The following is a 17,973-nucleotide window of genomic DNA, read 5'->3' on the forward strand; positions in this document are numbered from 1 at the left end:
AACATAATAGTAACATAATATAAAATAATAGTGTATTATTTATATGCGTTATGTTTTATATGTGTGTACATATAAAACATATAATGCATAAAATATATATAATCTTTCTCTCTCCTTCTCTCTGTCTCCATTGATATTTATTTTTTTTAAAAAAATTTTTCATGCAGTGTGAGAGCTGGCACACCAGAAATCTGTTGGGCAAGCTGGCAGGCTGGAAATTCAGGTTAGAATTGATGTTGCAGTCTTTGGTCTTAATTCTGCAGGACAGGACAGGACAGGACAGGACAGGCAAGCTGGAAAGGTTTCTGTGTCCCAGTCTTGAGCCTTAATTCCTTCTTCTTCAGAAAATCTCAGTCTTGTCTTTTACGACCTTCAACTAATTGGTTAAGACCTATCCACATTAATGGAGCTTAACTCAATTTGCTCAACATCCACAGATTTAAATGTTAATAACATAAAAATTGCCTTCACAGCTACATAGTGATTGGTATTTGACGAAACAGCTGGACATATCACCTAGCCAAGTGAACACATAAAATTTACCCAGCACATTCTAGATATTTGAATTCCTGTTATGTGCCAGGCACAAACATGGTCTTACCCTCAGTGTACTTAAAAGTTAGTTGGAACTCTTTCACCTAGGATTCTTTGAAATAGTCCTGCTTTCAGAAAGATTCACTTACCCATTATGCCCAATCCCTGTATGCAGTACCATCAGATTTACAAAATTGGGGTGAAGGCTAAGACCTCTAACATCAGCTTAGGTTCCATAGCGTTATTGAGTAAGGAAGCATGACCACTATGGGAATTCTGGGCATGGTTCCAGTTATTCCAGGCAAACACAAGCATTTATGATTGTGGAGGAACCTGATTAGCTACTGAGAAGAAACTATCTTTGGGTGTAATGGTGATGATTGTGTGGCATAATGGAGATGGACAGTCCTGAGTTGAAAATCCTACAGTTGGACACAAGTTCTACGATGTTGAACAAAACCTTCCTTTTCATTGTCTATAAAGTAGGAGTGATATTTTTTTAATAATTTTTTTAATGTTTTATTTATTTTTGAGAGAGAGACAGAGCACAAGTGGGGGAGGAGCAGAGAGAGAGGGAGACACTGAATCCCAAGCAGGTTCCAGGCTCTGAGCTGTCATCACAGAGCCTGACATGGGACTCAGACTTGTGAACCATTAGATCATGACCTGAGCTGAAGTTGGACGCTTAACCATCTGAGCCACCTAGGCACCTAGGAGTAATATTCTTTCAGAGCTTTAGTAAGGCTCAAACAAAATACATACATATATATATATATAAATTTCCCCACAGTGTGTTTCATACTGTTTATGTAGTAGTGTTCTTTCAAGTCAAGGCTGAGTCACAAGAAATTAAAACTGACCCAATCATATTTAAAAAAAGATAGAGATGATAATGATTGGGCAAGCATCAACACCCACAGCTTCATGGAGACAGGACTTGGTCCTAGAAAGTCAGGAGTCAAGGTTGTCTCTCTCTTTCTCTGCTTCCCCAAGGTCTCTCATTTTCACATTTCTCTTCCAGTCTTTTCCATTCTCCTTTATAGACTAGTTTCTTTCCTTATCCATTAACTTGCATGTGACTTCTGTTGTTATGACTTCAATTAGGCCCTAACTCTACATAGTCTTTGATTTTCAGAATTTATCTCTTAGTTCTGATTGCCCAGACTGTCTGCCTATGGAAGAGCAACCCTTGAGTCAAGTGTCAGGTGGGACCTCATCGTATAATCAGCCCGAGGAAAGGGTCATGAAGACAAATATGCCAACATAGGCCTATCTCTTCAACAAGTAGAAAATGTTAGACTTGGATGACATCCCTAGATGTGCACCTGTAGCTGCAGTGAAATCATATCACCTTGAACTTACTCAGACTCAAACCTCATATAAAGTATAGAATGTGCCGCCATTATTGTCATCTAACCCTCACAATAAGTAAATCTAACATTATAGAGCTTACTGTGAATAACATAATTAAAAAGGTGAGTATACCAACAAACAACCAGAAACACTTTGTAATTCCTCATCCATATCCCATTCACCACTAAGGTTTCATAGTTATCTTAAATGCAATGTGGTTTGAGTGTCCAAACATCTGCATATAGACTTTCCTTTTGTTCTTCCTTAAATGATACTTTATTGTGCTTATGCACTTTTCCACATGTGGTGCATACACCAAACCATGCATACCATGTGTATGGAAGACTTAATGATTGTTTTCAATCATAAATTTGGCAATACATGTTTCTTAGCTCTTCCTTGTTGACTTAAAAATCACCCTTGTGTAAGCTGGTATTCCATGTGGTCATATTATCACTGGTCATTCCAAATGGAATATAATTATTCTGAATTACAGATGGTGCTGATTAATACTTGATCTTATTATTTTGGTTAATTATGTTGCTAAAATAGGTGGTAGAACAGGAAAGGATTTACTAAATTTCATTGAAAAGACCTAAGGTTTTGCAACTAATTAGTTTCTGAGCCAAACATTTGACTCCTGTTTTTGTGCTTTTCTTCCTGAATTTACTGTCTTCCTGAAGGTTTGCTGTGTTCCACAGTCATGAACTACCAAGTTATTTGAAAAAATAGGCTGTTAATAGCCAAGAACTACAAAAATAAGGAAAATATGGCTATGTGAGGACAGGGCATTGCTAGTAATGGAGAGAGTATAAAACTTATTCCCTATGCTCACGGTTTTGTACCATCTTGTAACAGGGAACACAAAATATGTAATTAGTGGGACAAATCTGCATATTTACATGAATTTTAAAAATGCTTAGATGCCACCACCTTTTCCTTTTCTGTCATGTACAGTATTGTTGATAACCACCAAATTCGATATTAGCTTTTAGCTTTCTATAAAATTCTGTGGGCATTGTTCTTTTTAAGACTTGCAGCATGAGAAATCATGCTTATGAACTCAACCATTTGTTTTCTGGGAATAGTTGCAGAAATTGTAGCAGTAACAAAACTCTGTTGCTTTATTTACTGAAGTGTTGGATAGCATGATTTTAAACCAAAGACAAAGAGAAAAGAGGAAGAGTTTTACTAACACTGTCAATTGCCTTTCCAGCACACAGCTGATTAAGAAATGCTTGTACAGCTATTTGCAATAACGTAGAAGACATGTCTACTCTTTGATAATTGCTATATAAGTTTTCCTTGTTTATTCTCACAGAGTGGTTCTCAAAAAGTTTATGTAATGTGTGGGAGGATTATACCAAGAAGGAAGTGTTTCAGAAATGGTTTAAGCTGCTTCTGTATGTGCATAAGCATGTGAGCATGTTTGTGTGGCCCATGTACACGTGTACGTGTATGATTCATGCATCTCTTTGCACAAAGGATTTGAGGTCACAGGATGTCATTCTGGGTAAAAAGGCACATCAAATTATAATCAGCTAATAGAGCAGGCACTACATAATGTTCTCTTCGGCATAGATTTCTGGAAATCTTACAAGCTGAAGAAGGTGAGATCCTGGGGCTTTTAATTTGCACGAGGGTAAAATCATCCCTTTGCGCTGAAAGGGTGTGAGGAAAAGATTTCCCTAGGGAAGGCAAGCTTTTAGAAGAGCTCACTGTACAATTCATAAAGACACAAACTGTCATATTTTACATTTGAAAACTAAAACTTTAAAAATTATTTATCAAAATTAAAACTACAGGAATTAAAACATAAGGGCGAGGTGTGGCTGGCTTTTGACATTGCTAATCTGGTTTCTGTCTCAGGTCTATTTGTATGGGTCGGAAGCTCTTCCTTCTCCAACAAGACTCAGCCTAGGCTTGCCTAATAGCCTGCTGTAATTGAGCCAACCACCTTCTGTAGGGGAGGAGCCAGGACAGAAATAGCTAGGATTTAATGTTGTGAACAAGGGCTTCCTAAAAACCTTAAATCTTATCTCCTACTTCTCATTTGGGTTGAAAGGACATTAACACTAAGCTTCGAGGAATGGAAATTAGTTATTTGCGATAAGGCCCTTTTTCCTTCCTGGTTGAAAGCAACCATTACAAAGTAGTCATCCTAACAAGTAAATACTCATATTGTTTTTATTATGTGTGATTATAATCCATTCTTGTCCCCTGATGTCATGACATAAGTATCTTTGAGTAGAACTCTATTAAGGAACTTTCTAAGAAAGAAAGATGGTAATTTGAGGGACCTCTCTAGATCTTTTGGGAGAATTGGGAGGGTGAGAAAATAGTGGTTAAGAGCATGGGCTTTGGTATCACAGCAGAATACAACTTCCCTAAACCTCCATTTTTTTTCGTAAAATGGGGATAATAATAGGTCCTGCCTCAGATATGGCATATAAAGTATTTAGCAGATCTACTAGTTTCCTGTTGCAGTTGTAACAAATTACAAAAATATGAGTGGCTAAAAACAACACAAATTTAAAATTTTATAGCTTTGGTGATCTGAAGTGCAAAACGCTTCCCATAAGGCTATGTGGGTAGGTGGGGCTGCTTTTCTTTTTGGAAACTCTAGGGAAGGATCCATTTTCTTGCCTTTTCTAGCTTGTAGAGGCCCCCTGCCATGTTCAAAGCCAGCAGTGGCCAGTCAAGTCTTTCTCACATCACATCACTCAGCCACAGACTCTCCAGTCTCCCTTTTCTACTTATGAGGACACCTGTGATTACTTCGGTCCCATCAGGATACTTTCCTATCTCAAGGCCAACTAATTAGCAACCCTTAATCCCATCTGCAAGCTGAATTCCTCCTTGCTGCGTAAGGGAACCTGTTCACAGGTTCCAGGGATTAGGACAAGGACACGTGTAGGGGTCATTTGTTCTGCCTACCATACCAGAATACCTGCCACTAAATCAACCCACAGGAGCTGTGTCGGTTTTTGCCATTCTTACCCCCCCCAAAAGGAAGAAACCCTCTCTGAATGGTTTTTGTTGTTCAACAAGATGCCAGCTGACCAGTGTCCCAGAAACCAGATAAATACAAAGCCCTCCCTCACTCCATGTCAAAACCCTTTACAAACAGTAGTTTTGGCACTCTGCCTTTAAAGCTGAAAAAAAAAGAAGAGTGTTGTTACATCTGACCTAAATACACGTGGTCTACAGCATTCTTGTTCTCTCTTCACACTTCTTTCTTGAGGATATCGTCTGCTATGGTATCAACTCACCTCTATGCAGCTGACTCACCCAAAGTAGAACTTGAATGCTAACCTTTCTGTCAAGCTTAAGGGACCACATGTCCAGCTTGAGCTGGGAACCTCCTCCTGAATATTCTGTGTGTCCCTGAAATATCTCCGGAATTCAAATGACTGCCTTTGACTCAAACCATCCTTCCTCCCTGCTGGTTGCAAGGGCAGCGCTCCTCTTTCTGGCATGTAGACAAAAACACCTGCCCCCCTCGTACTCCTTATCCATTAGCTTGCATGCGGCTTCTGTTGTTAGGACTTCAATTAGACTCTGCCGCCCTTGTGCTCCGTACCACTCTTACAAGTGCCATCCAAGTTCAAGCTTCTTGTACCTTTGTCAGGACTATAGGCAGAGCCTCCTAATTGTCTCGTGTTTTCCTCCCTTCACTGATATGTGCCAATACCCCCAGGAAGCCTCAGGTCCCTCCTTTCCATACCTTTGGCCTTAAATCAATCCCACTTTGTATTAAATCCATTTTTGTCAGCATACTGAAGGGCTCAAGGAATTATTTTTAAGTACCTACCATTTGATAGACATTGTATTTAGACATTTCACATGCAATATCTCATTTAACCCTAATTTAATGCCCTAGCAGGTAGATGTTATTTCTACTTTTTAATTAGTGAGGCAATTGGGGGTTAGAAAGCTTTGAATATAATTCAGCCAAAACTACACAGTAAGCGGCAGAGAGAGAATTCAAACTCTGATGTATCTGATTTCAAAGCCCCTGTTTCTACCACTACACTGGAGCCCTCCCATTTGACTTTTTTAAGGCATCTGTTTTGTGAAGGCTTGCTCAAGTTCATGTATTTTAACAGCAAATCTTCCAGTAGCCTCATGACAAACATATGAGTGCTCATGCTGGTGGTGGTTTCTGTAGGCAGCTAAGGACTGCTGGTGTGTTTTTGGTTTTGGTTTTGTTTTTTCTCAAAGATCTAGGACTTGTCAAACCTCTGCTGTTGACATGGCTTGTAGATAACTCTAGGTGCATTTCTTACATCCGGAAAAAAAAAATAGAAAAGAAAAACAAAAACGGATGGTGTGAGAAGGAAGTTATTTGTCCATGTGTGCATGGGTTTTACCCATGTTAAGGCTCTTCTGAAGTTAAATAATCCTGATAAATCTGTTCCCTTTCCATTAGAGATCAACTCTCAGTGACAAGCCAAAACATGCTTTTCTTCTTTTACCAAAACACCCACAAAGGAAATAGAAACCAGTTTAGCAACTTTGTAAGTGGGTGCGAAAGGATTCCTATAAATAAAGCCTCCATTGTGCCACTCTGTTCATGTTAGGTTTGGAATGCTGATGGTTTATGTTGTCCTACTCTGAACTTTTACTGACAACCTAGTGAATTAGCTCTAGCTGACTTCGATACTTCTTAAAGTATCGAACAATACTTTATGAACACGTGTTTAATCACAAACAATACTTTATGAACAGACTTTGTTCCCCTCCACCACTACTCTTCATCCTTCCCTGATCAGTTACTTTCTTAAAGAGAGAAAAACAAATAATGTAACTCAAACTAGGTGATCTTAATAATAGGAAGAATGCTGTCTGGGACATTAAGAAGCTTTATTGCTCATTTAAAAAAGTATCAAACCAAATACTATAGAGAGGTCAGTTTGGGCAACTCTTTTCTATTCACATGGTGGCTCCCCGCCCCCCCCCTTTTTTTTTGAGTATGGAACCATAGAATGTAAACAGCTGCAAGAAATAGACTTCAGTAATGTAAGGAAGTATCCTTTCAAATCTTATTCTTTTATAGGTAGGAAAATGCAAACAAAAATAACTACTAAATGTTGTTCTTGGATTTTTGTGTAGTTGTGAAAGCTAAGCATAGCAGAAGAAATCGACCTTAAACTTGAGAATTAAAAATGCTGTCTGGAGTTATTATTGGGTCATTATTCAAAATTGGAATACTGACAATGGGTCATATAAAAGTATTATGTCAATGTGAAACTGAGGTTCAAAACAACTCTATGGTTATTAAAAAATATCCATATTCATCCATAGTCATAGGAAGTATACCTAAGTATTTAGGGACAGAGGACCATGATGCATGTAACTTACCCTCAAATGGTTCAGCAAGTATATACACTGTGTGTGTGTATATAAATATAAATATATATATGATGTGTATATATATATATATATATATATATATATATATATTTACATATCATGGAGTGAAAGAAAACACAAATGTAAAAGAAATGGGAAAAAATATTACAGTGGTTGAATCTATGTAAAGAATAATGAGCATACCTTTGTCCTAAGCAATGTTAATTTACATAGATGAGCAAATATTGCGTGAATCTAGATTTCCATCCAAGAAGATTATAATTAACAATAGACCTATAAATTCAAGTGTTTACTAACCATATCCATTAGGACATTCCACAGATAATTCAAAATTAACCTTTCCACAATTGGTTTTACAAGGTCCCCCTTTAACCTGAATTTCTTCATTGTTTCTGGTACCAAACTAGATCCTTTCCTCTATTTCCCTTACCACATCTCCTCCACCAACACAAGGAAACATTCATGACACTCCAAGTCTGATCAAATCAAAAGTTAGAATCAACCCTTAAAATAACAAAAAAATTGGATTATTATGAATATGTTTTTGAAACTCGCATCAGGTGTGTACATATTCATTCAGTCAATATGGTTTTCCACAGCAACTTCTGTGTCTAGCAACTTCTGGTTGGGTCATTGGACACATACTTATTGGCCTCCTACAGTGTTCTAGAGGCTGTTTTGGATGTGAGGAATATAGCAAGGAACACCCTTAGAGCTTAAATTCTAGTGGGGGTGGTTATTCAGAAGCATATAAATGTATAATGTCAGTGGTAAGTGTCATGAAAGAAAAGTGTATAAGGGGGTGTTTCCTTGGGTACTATAATCAGGGAAGACCTCTCTAGTGAAGAAGTATGTGAACAGGGATTTAATATAATGGTGAAGCAAAGTCAGGCTAATGTCTTGGAAGAACATTCTAAGAAAAGGGGAATTTCAAGTGTGAAGGCCTTAGGCCAGGAGTATGCTTGGTGTTCAAGGAACAGCCGAGAGGCCTATGTGTATTATTATACTCAATGAGCAAGAGGATAAGGAAGGAAGGGAGTTCCTAGGTCTGGATCCTATGATCCACTCTGTGAGCAGTGAATCCACTCTGCCAGGTCTAATTTAGTCTGGGTATTGATTTCAGTTGTCCTCATGATTTTGTGCTTAGACTGAGAACACAAACTGGACTGCATTTTGTGGGGAAGAAGGGATATTGAGGACCAAGGACAAGGTGAAGGAGTCTCCCAAGTGCAAAGATGTTGCCCTGAAGATTACTGACCCCGAACTGGATAGACCCCAGAGAACTGAAAGTGTGGTGTCAGAAAGATGACAGCAGGAGGAGTAAAACCTTTGTCCTGCGTGAACTAGCATCACTGGTCAAACAGCCTGGACACCCCAGTCTCTTCTCTTCGCCTCCTCCCCTCCCCATTCATTGTTCCAAATGACTGTTCCAAAATTAACTAAGCTGATATCTAGGATCCTTTCTAGCCTTTAGGTAGTGATGGAGAGTCTTTTGCTTTTGTACTAAAGCAGTGACTTTTGTCAGGAAGTGTAATACATTGTTTTAATAAGGAAAGTAACTCGGTGCCACACTATCTCAACTGATGGATGGATAAAGAAGACGTGGTACGTATGTACAATGGAATACTACTTGGTGATCAAAAAAATGAAATCTTGATTTGCAACAATGTGGATGGAGCCAGAGTGTGTTATGCTAAGCAAAATAAGTCAGTCAGAGCAAGGCAAATATCATATGATTTCACTCATATGTGGAATTTAAGAAACACAACAGATGAACGTAGGGGAAGGGAAGGAAAAATAAGATAAAAACAGAGGGAGGCAAACCATAAGAGACTCTTAAATACAGAGAACAAACTGAGGGTTGCTGGAGGGGAAGTAGTTGGGGGGATGGGCTTCATAGGTGATGGGCATTAAGGAGGGCACTTGTTGGGATGAGCACTGGGTGTTGTATATAAGTGGTGAATCACTGAGTTCTACTCCCTAAACCAATACTACACTGTATGTTAACTAACTTGAATTTAAATAAATAAGTTTAAAATAATAATAATAAAATAAAATAATGAATTCCAGTTTTTATATCAGTTTCTAGGCACATGGTCTAGGCACATAGACCAAATATAATATAATTTTAATTTACATACCTCTGTATGGTAAAAAAAAAAAAAAAAAGTGCAAACAACAAAAAAGGTCATTCTGTTTTTTTCAAGAGAACTGACTTTTTTCCAGGATTGACTTACATGACTGAAACAGCTTGAATTATTTTCTAAAATATCTATTCCATTTTATTTTCTTATTCATCAGTTTCTAATCAATTCATCATTTTTCTTTCTCATTTTATTCTTCTCGATCTTTGTTGTTTCCCCTTCTTGATGTCCATAAATCCTAAAGATTGTCTTCCTTTTGCTGAAAAATTCTGATAAGCATACCCTTTTCAAGTTCATGTAAAATAAATATAAAGTAAGGGTAGAAGACAAATGGGGCAGAACATCATATGGAAATGAAAACAGTATATTCAAGGCACACTCTTCATATTTTATAATTAATAATCATAATTTACAAAGTAAAAAGTTAAAAATATATGCTATTAGGCAGTCTCCACAGCACCACTGATTGATATAAATATTTTAATCAGACGTTAACTTTAACATAATTCTTTTAGGATATAATAATTTTCATGTACTATATAGCTTCTTATGCATGTAACCATTCATTTTCTTCTGTAGACTTTATTGTAGGATCTTGAAATCAAGCTTAAAACTCATTCATCACGATGATCTGCATTTTCTTTTATTTCCTTTCTTTATCTCTTCTCATGATAATTTTTAATTTTCCAAATCAAACCAGAAAAGCTTTTTTTTAGATTATGGAAACACTAATTTGAAAAGACATTTGCACCTCCATGTTTACTGCAACATTATTTACAGTAGCCAAGATGTGAAAGCAACCTAAACGTCCATCCATAGATGAATGGAGAAAGATATGGAATACTACTTAGCCATAAAAAAAAAAAAATGAAACCTTGACATTTGCAACGACATGGATGGATCTGGAAGGTGTAATGCTAACTGAAATAAGTCAGAGAAAGACATACCATAGGATCTCACTCATATATGGAATTTAAGAAACTAAAACAAGAACTTCCTTTCTTGGGTGGCAGCCAGAGCAGAAAGAGCGCCCTGAAGGCCTTGGGCACACTGGGAGAATACAAGGTAGTGGGGTGCCTCCTGCCCACCCCCAAATGCCGCACTCCACCCCTCTATTACATGCGAATCTTTGCACCTGATCATGTTGTCACCGAGTCCCGCTTCTGGTACTTGTGTCTCAGCTGAAGATGAAGTCTTCAGGGGAAATCGTGGACTGTGGACAGGTGTTTGAGAAATGAGAAATCCCCCTTGAGGGTGAGGAACTTCAGCACCTGGCTGTGCTCTGACTCCCGCAGGGGCGCCCACAACCTGTACCGGCAGTACCGGGACCGACCGCGGCAGGCGCTGTCACCCAGCGCTACTGAGACACGGGCGGGTGCTCCACACCGCGCCGGGCTCACTCGATCCAGGTCACGAAGGTGGAGGAGACTGCAGCCAGCAAGTGCCACCAGCCCTCAGGCCAGCAGTTCCGGGACTGACGATCAAGTTCCCGCTGTCCCACCGGCTGCTGCATAGCCAGCACAATCCATAATGCACTGCCAGGGACCCAACACATTCTTGAAGATGCAGAGACTCCCTGTCCCCAGGCTGGCCGAAATAAACTCCTTGGGGGAAAAAAGACAGAGAGAGAGAAACAAACAAGCAAAAAAGGAACAAAGGGGAAAAAAAAGAGACAAACCAAAAAACAAACTCTTAACTGTAAAGAACTGGTGGTTACCAGAGGGGAGATGGTGGGGGGATGGGTGAAATAGGTGAAAGGGATTGAGACTTAATTTTTATGATGAACACAAGTAATGTATAGAATTGTTGAATCAACACAGGTATCAGGTTGTATACCTGAAAGTGATAGAACACTCTATGTTAACTCTAATGGAAGTAAAATTAAAAAAAAATAATAAAATAAATAAAACATAAAAAATATGAAATAAAATAAATTTTGAAGAGAAAATCTTTTTTAATGTTTATTTATTTATTTTGATCCAGAGAGAGAGAGAGAGCAAGCATGAGGGAGGATCAGAGAGAGGGAGAGAGAGAATCCAAAGCAGGCTCCTTGCTGTCAGCACAGAGCCCTATGTGGGGGTCGGTCTCACAAACGGCAAGATCATGACCTGAGCTGAAAGGAAGAGTCAGACACTTAACTGACTGAATCACCCAGGTGCCCCAAAAGAGAAGATATTTTTTTTTTAATGTTGAATACAGGTCACACATGATGTTCCAATTTCAGGTATATAACATAGTGATTCAACAACTCTCTATATATGCTGTGGTCACAGGTGTAGCTACCATCTGTCACTCTGCAACACGATTGCAGTACCATCGACTATATTCCCTGTGCTGCACTGTTTATTCCTGTGACTTATTTATTCCATACTGGAAGCCTGTAGCTCCCACTGCCCTTCACCAATTTTGCCTGTCTCCCACCCCCACCCCTCAGGCCATCATGTTTGTTCTTTGTATTTATAGGTTTGATTCTACTTTTTTGCTTATTTGTTTGTTCAAGCTTTGTTTTGAAGAGTTCATTCTAATCAATTTTTGCATTATAAAAAATGTTGTACAAACATGGCTTGTCTTGACATGGCAGGCAATATGTGAGATTTCTACACATGCTTTTATAGCTGTCTCTTCATGATGATCATTTAACAAGCTAGCATTTATTGGGTACTTACTTTAGGCCAAGTACTGTTCTACGTACCATGTACGTATTAAGTCATTTAATCCTGATAGCAGCCCTAGGAGGTAGGAACTATTAAAATCCTGGTTTCACAGATGATAAAACTGAGAGGCAGAGAGGTTGATAATTTACCCCAGGCCTCATGTCTGGAAAGTAGAAAACCAGAGATTTGAGCCCAGGCAGACTGGCTCCAGAGCCTTAACTGTTCATCACTCTGCAACACTTGCGTTAGCTGATGTAGCCCAGAGAATGCGGGAGGGATGCTGACTACTGAGTGCAGACTGCTGAGCAATGTAACAGGAGGGAAGAACAGAATGGAAAATTTGCTCCCTGCTTAATATGTGACATGTTTCCCAAAAGCACAGAACTGTAAGAGACTTTATTTTTTCTTTAGTCATAAAGTATGTGCACAAGGAAGAAGAGAATTTAAAAGGCTGTGTGTAGGCGTGCCGAGGTGGCTCAGTTGATTAGGTGTCAGACTTCAGCTCAGGTCGCGATGTCACGGTTTGTGAGTTCCAGCCCCATGTCGGGCTCAGTGCTGACTGCTCAGAGCCTGGAACCTGCTTCGAATTCTGTGTCTCCCTCTCTCTCTCTGCCATTCCCCCTCTCACACTCTGTGTCTCTTTCTCTCTCAACAATAAACATTAAAAAAAATAATGATAAAATAAATAAAAGGCTGTGTAACAGGTGGCTGCATCCGCACTGTAACCTCAGTGTTTAGCACAGGCTTGCTTCAAACATGTAGTTGTTCAGTAAACCACATTAAGTTTTTTTACAGGCTACCCGATTTGCTTTAGTAAAAGCTCTTTTATGAATTTTAAACTTACAGCAGTTTTGTGAGGCATTTCTTTTCCATGAAGCCTAACACTTAAAATACCCTTTATGTATCCAACGGTAAGTGCTGCTATAAGCAGTTCAAAATCTCTTTGAAACACTCCCTCCGTTAAGAAAAAAATTTGTTAAATACTTGACAAGCAACCTTTCTCCTAGAGAAGCTAGAGGGTTTCTATGGACCAGGGGAAATCGCCTCTCCTTCATCCATCCCCTTGAGAATCTTAGTTGAGAACTGACACCATTCATCATTCAGCATCGTGACCCCGTTTTTTCCCATTCAGTACTTCACCTGAGAGGGGAAGTGCTCTTACTGGTCTTCTGCAGGGTGCATTTTGAAAAGGGTGCGCACTACCAGTAAAATTCACATCTCAGGTTAAGATTGTATCCTTGGCATTGTAATGTGATATTAGCAAAAGTACTTTTATAATCCTACCTGCCAACAATTAACATCTATAAATAGAAAGATCACATGATTCCAAAATTACCCAAGTCTTGGAAAGAGTTTTTATCATAGATCTTCCTTTAGCCAAGGGTCTTTTCTCTACCAACTTCAAAAAAAAAAAAGCTCAATTTGAACAAACTCTGATGATGTAATCAAGCAGATTTATCCATATCATAAAAATAAACCAACACACTTAGGAATTTAAAGTCACATTATCATAGTCAACAATAATGTATGGTACACTTAAATTTATTTTAAGAGGGTATATCTTATGCTAAATGTTCTTACCATAATAAAATTTTAAAAATACTTTCAAAAAATAAAATAAGTCACATTACCATAAATTCATTAATCTACATGCTGTAATAACAGATATAATATAAAGGAAAAAAAAGGTAAACTAGGAAAGGGGCGCCTGGGTGGTTTAGTTGGTTAAGCCTCTGACTTCGGCTCAGGTCATGATCTCAAGGTTTCTGAGTTGGAGCCCTGCGTTGGGCTCTGTGCTGAGAGGGCAGAACATGCTTTGGATCCTGTCTCCCTCTCTCTCTGCCCCCCCCCCCAAATAAATTAACATTAAAAGAAATGTAAACCAGGAAAATAAATTAAAAACTAAGCTAGAAAAATAATCTAGAATAGGGGATCCCCTGGGTGGCTCAGTCAGTTGAGCATCTGACTCTTGATTTCAGCTCAGGTCATGGTCCCAGGGTCATCGGATTGAGCTACTGCTCAGTGTAGAGCCTTCTCGGGATTCTCTCTCTCCCTCTCCCTCTGCCCTTCTTCCCTGTTTGTGTGTTCTCTCTCTCTCAAATAAATAGATAAGTATTACATATATAATATAAATAAAATAAATATAATAAAATAAATAATATATATTATGTTATATATATTATTTATTTTAGAGAGAGAGAGAGCAATGTAGGTCTCAATCCCATGAACCATGAGATCATGACCTGAGCTGAAATCAAGAGTTGGATGCTCAACCGACTGAGCCACCCAGGTGCCCCATAAAAATAGATTAAAACCTTGGTTTCTGAACATAACTTGTTCTGGAAACATGCTTATAATCCAAAGCACTTACTTATCAAAGCGAATTTCCCCATAAGAAATAGTGGAAACTCAGATGATTCATTCTACAACCCCAAAATATTCATATAAAAATGGTTACAATACTGTAATACACAATAATAAAGAAAATACAAAATATAAAGAAAAATAAATTAACCTGCACTTACCTTTGAAAACCTTCATGGCTGGTGTGAAGCAGACAAGAAAGAGGAGGGTTGTTGTGTAGGACAACTTGCACTATCACTAATGGAATCACTGCTATCTATTGACTCAATGGAATATTTCTTTCTTTTTTTTTTTTGTACAACTTTAAGAAGGAACCTATCCAATGACCTAGAATGAAGCAAAGCATTCCTTAGCTTACTCTTGTCTGGAAAAGCAGAGGGCTGTCCGTAGGTGCTTTGAAGTGACAAAAACACACTAGTGCCAGTTGTGGGCACCTTCCAACGTTCTGAAAAATCACTGATTCCTGCCAAACACCACAGCCTGAGACAGAGCATCTGAGTATGGGAGACAATCACCCACAATCCCGCAGCAAGACAGAGAGAGAGAGAGAGAGAGAGAGAGAGAGAGAGAGAGAACCATTGGCTCAGTTGTGATCATGTGACATTCAGCATCATAAGTTAAAATTTATTAGAAATGTTTGCTCTTCTGGTGGAACACTTACAGAACAAGTTACTCACAAGGCAAGGTTTTACTGTATTTTTAAAGAAGAGCTCTTAGCAACCTGGATCCCAAAGGTGATGAACAGCTAAGAGAAAGCAGTGCCCAAGAACCAGTACTACTCATAGGAAACTATGCACATCAGAGGCCTAATGGGCAGGTCTAAACACAATTAAAATATTGAGTTGGTCTTACAAAACCCTGAAACAACTACACTTAACTGATGAGTGAGTCACGTCTAGCTCCTATCAGATTCCTAATGAGAGCAAATAAGAAAGAGCAAATGACAAAACAATGGGAAATCTCTATCTTGTGTAGATATGGCGCATATATAGATGTAGATATTTGCTTATATAGGCACCTGTCACATACCAGTTCACAAGCGTGTTTGATATGACAATGTGTGTGTTTTTGTAGCTTTCTTGTTCATATTCAAACACAATGCAAATATAGATAGCATTCCCATCTATGTGAGATATAGAAATGTCAAAACCCTCCTTTGCATCTTCTGGAGATGTTGAAAACCACGTGTGTATATTTTGTTCAGGGTGTGTGTGTGTGTGTGTGTGTGTGCTTTTAACAAGAAGTCTGGTTTAAAAAAAGAACCAATTCCTTCCATTTTTATGTGCTGTTCTTGTTTCCTGGGAGTCTGAATCTATGCTAAATTATTTGAAGATGAACATCAGCACATCTTCAGAACACTTCTGCCCTCTCTTTTTGCTCACCACTTAAAGCTGCGAGGAAACAGTCTGTCATTTTCTGTACATAGCTAACTCGGCAAAACTTTTGAGGATAAGCAGCATCTCCCAGTGTGGTTGTGTACATAACAGGAGAATATTAGCTGAAGCACTTCGTAAATGATAGAGCATTAAACATATGTGAGGCACTGTGGCCATTAGCATTACTTTAAGCCAGCCATGTCATTAAGGGAAAGAATGGAAATTAATATCTATTAAGGACCTAGTTATAGCAGAATATCAGGAACTTTACTAGAAGTTTTACATATGTTGTCTTATTGAATAGCATTCATAGAGAATACTGCAGGAACTCTTTTCTCTTTTAATGTTTATTTATTTTTGAGAGAGAGAGAGCGCGCACATGGGCCTGTGTAGGTGGGGAGGGCCAGAGAGAGGAAGACAGAGGATCTGAAGCAGGGGTTGCACTGTAATTAGGGACTCGAACTCAGGAACAGAACAACCATGAGACCGTGACCTGAGCTGAAGTCAGAAGCTTAACTGACTGAGCCACCCAGGTGCCACACTACTGGAACTCTTAAAGGTGCCAAATAAAGAGTTTGTAGTGGATACAAACGTAGTTCCATAGGAAAGATGTGACATCATAAATCTTTATTTGAAAATGAATCATAGTGCCAGTTTATAACATTTCCCTCTAAAAAGCATTGGTTTGCTTTACTAGGCAATGAGTAGTTCATTATGAAGCTGTCAGAACTTGGCAAAGGCTATAGATTCTGTATTGCATACAAAATCTTAGTATCTTTGCTGTGATATAGAGTGTCATTTTTATAAACTGGTAGTAACATGAACTCTGCTTCCTTTATAACCATTGTTAGTTCGTTACAGTATCCTAACTCTGCACACAGTTTTTACTGACCTTTATATCTTTTAAACTGCCCCTGAAGCCCACTGTCTTGGCATCCAGTAATCTTTGGACTTGCAAGGATCTGAGTTGATATTTTTTGCATTCTATGATCATGATTCCTACCCCCAAATAAAATACAGAATTATATGTGTATATCTCAGTGAGCTGCATTGAAGGATCTCATAAAAAATATGATGACAGGAGAGAATTAAAAAAAAAAAAAAAGCATCCACCAAAATCTTCTCCAGGATTTTGAAGTTAAAAGACATTCTCATGGAGTCAGAGAAAGTCAGGCTCTTGAGGCTGCCATTTGCTTCCATAGAGCTAACAGGGAATGTGGATTAAGAGGGCACAAGGAGAGAATTATTATGACTTCTATGCATTCATTCAATTACTAAGTGTTCAGCACCATGATGGATGTTGTGGTGGACTCTCTCCTGTACTAACTGGGGAAAAAAAAAACACAGAAAGAAATAACAATAATAGCATAATATTAATATAAGGTATACTGTATCATGATGCAGTTGGAGGTTCTAAGGGAAAAATGAAACTTACGTTTGAACAGTGAGCTCACAGCATTTAAATACCTGTAAAGGTACAAAACACCAGCTAGGTCAGTACCCAGCTTATCAAATGTACTGCCTGTCAGTGCTATTAAGACTAAATAATAGAGATTTGTTAAAGGTGGTCATGCCATTGATTTACTTTATGATAAGAAACTGTACAGAAGTTAGATATGGAGTTATTTTGTCATTTCATGGTAGACTTGTAGGGTCAACTTAGTAACATATTATGTGGAGCATGCTGGCACTGTTTCCAAAATATTCGATGAGCCAAGAGCAAGTCCACAGTCACAAGGTGGGTACAGTTTCCTGTGTGCAGAAACGGAAACTTCTGAATCTCCCACACTGCCACCAGGGGTCAGGCACCGGGTGGGAGGAGAGGGCACTCTCCCAGACAGGAAGTGTTGTATTACCCAGGGCAGCACCAGAACCACAATCCCTGTCCTCTCTTCCTGAAAGCAGCATATTGCTGGCTGAGTAGATTTGAAGGGAGGACCTCAGAAATGTTCTGCCCTCGCAAAGGTATGTGTAAGTGCTCTCAGCTTTAAAGAAGTCATTTTGGAAAGTCAGATAAGGCTGGCTTTGTGTTGTATTTTCAAAATCCGGATAAGCTATATAGAAATCTTGGTTACTGCTTCTAAAAAGGGAATGTTTGGTAGGGGAGGTCCAGAGAGGGTAAACTATGCTGAAATACTAAATCTAAATATAGAATCTAAAAAAGACTTTCGG

General features: G+C 38.7%; 1 protein-coding gene and 1 pseudogene across 3 annotated transcripts in view; both read left to right on the top strand.

The window, feature by feature from the left end:
- The window catches only part of OXR1 (oxidation resistance 1), a 363,189-nt gene that overhangs the window by 226,723 nt on the left and 118,493 nt on the right, over nt 1–17,973 (top strand). The gene's annotated exons all lie outside the window — the stretch shown is intronic.
- Nucleotides 10,374–11,028, top strand: LOC102967652 (annotated as a pseudogene).

This window comes from Panthera tigris, chromosome F2, assembly GCF_018350195.1.
Source record: "Panthera tigris isolate Pti1 chromosome F2, P.tigris_Pti1_mat1.1, whole genome shotgun sequence".
Classification (NCBI taxonomy): domain Eukaryota; kingdom Metazoa; phylum Chordata; class Mammalia; order Carnivora; family Felidae; genus Panthera; species Panthera tigris.